Source organism: Octopus bimaculoides, chromosome 7 (assembly GCF_001194135.2).
Source record: "Octopus bimaculoides isolate UCB-OBI-ISO-001 chromosome 7, ASM119413v2, whole genome shotgun sequence".
NCBI lineage: Eukaryota > Metazoa > Mollusca > Cephalopoda > Octopoda > Octopodidae > Octopus > Octopus bimaculoides.
In genome coordinates this window covers 83699209-83701336 of record NC_068987.1, presented here as the reverse complement: position 1 = coordinate 83701336, position 2128 = coordinate 83699209, and positions in this window count along the sequence as shown.

Genomic DNA, 2128 nt, shown 5'->3' with positions numbered 1-2128 from the left:
CGGGAGCAAAGTCAAAGTTCATCTCATAGGATTTGAACTAAGGGCGTAAAGAGCCGGAAGGGATGCCGCTAAGCATTTTGTTCGACGTGCTAACGATTCGGCCAGCTCGCCGCTTATATCACACTTTACTACATTAAAACGACAGGCAGACATGTTGCACAATGTAGACTTGAAAATAAACAGGTTGCTCAAAGCTAGGACATCTTTGGACAAAAGTCTGCTCATTCAAGCTGGACTGGAGTAAAACAACAAACAATACTGATGATTACTTTTTCTGTTTCGCTTCTTACTATGAGTGGAAGTCAGAGTTAGAAGAGTAGCAAACTGGGAGGGTGTGATGCAGTTTATGCATTTCCGGAAGACATACAAGAAATATATTCAGTTGCCCCAAGTTGAGAAATAAAGCTACTTTATTTAACAAAAAAGCAATACTTTGAATCCAGATAGCCAAACACACTCATAGACTCTCTCACTTTTCTCTCTCTCTACCACACACATACACTCATTATTTCTCTTTCTATCTCTCCCTCTCGGCGCACACATACACAGATACACGACACTCTCACACACACGTATACACAGATGCGCGCACTCAAAAACATTTCGCCCAAAACTGGTTGAAATTAACTCAAGCCTTATCCAGTGTATTACCAAATAGTCTCCAACAAATCAGCTCTTCATTTGGGCAGGGAAGTTTTAGACAAATATGTAAGGATAAGGATTTAACATATTTAATGTGTTAAGATAAGGTTTAGCATATTTAATGTAGTGAGACTTTTTTCTCACAGAAACTAATGTGTGTGTGTGTGTGTGTGTGTTTGTGTGTGTTTGTGTGTGTGTGTGTGTGTGTGCGTGTGTGTGTATCTAGTTCACACCAGAGGATCTATTGAAATTTGTGGTTGTATAGATTACACCGAAACGGTGTCAGAGGTGATGTCTGAGAATGAGAAAGCTTGGTACAGGATGCGACTTCTGCGCATGTCGACAAATATATACAACAACAGAAAAAGTAAAACTTCGCAGACATAGACATAGACATTCACACACATATACATAATACATATATATATATATATATATATATATATATATATATATATATATATATATATATATATATATATATATATAAATATATTTGATATTTATATATATATATGTATATATATATATGATATTTATATATACATGTATATATATAAGTGTGTGTGCATATGTATACACATACACATATATATATGTGTACATATATTTATATAGATATATAGATATATATTTTATACATATGTATGTATATATGTATATATACATATATATATATATTTATGTATATATATATATTTTTTTATATGTATGACATATATGTATATATATACACATATACATACATATATATCAACACATACATAAATATACATAACAATAAAAGATAATGTGCATAGCTACATAAGACAATATATTAAAGCATAAATAATAGAAACAATAACGGTTATAATTATATATTTTTCTTCTTTTTTTTTCTTTTATCTTTCTCTTCTGTCTTAAAAAATATATGTTCCAAAATTTGGCAGGCTGGCGTTGAATTTTCCCAATTTGGGAGGAGGTCAAATTTTAATTTTCCGAAAATATTGGCAAGTGGAATATAAAAGAGAATAGACTATAAATTCTTCTCCTTTGAATTCTTTGTTCCTAAACAAAAGGAAATAAATAAACGGAATTGTTTGATGACTGCAAGTCAATAATATTCAACAGAAATTCCAGTGGAAAAATTTCTTCATTTCAATTTCTTCCTTAAAAGAGGACAAAGCAAAGGGAAGTTTAATTTCAGCTCAGCAAAATTTATTTCGTATGTGTATGTATGGGTATGGATAAATATATATGTATATGTATGTATGTTTGTATGCGCACGAACGCTATCATCTCACATTTGCACGTACGTATACATGAAGTAACATGAATGTATATAAGTATGCGATCATGTGTGTACGCTACGCATATATACATACATACGTACATATATGTATATGTATTTATATGTGATTGTGTATGCATATATATATATATATATATACGTATGTATATATATATATATATATGTATATATATATATATATATATATATATACAC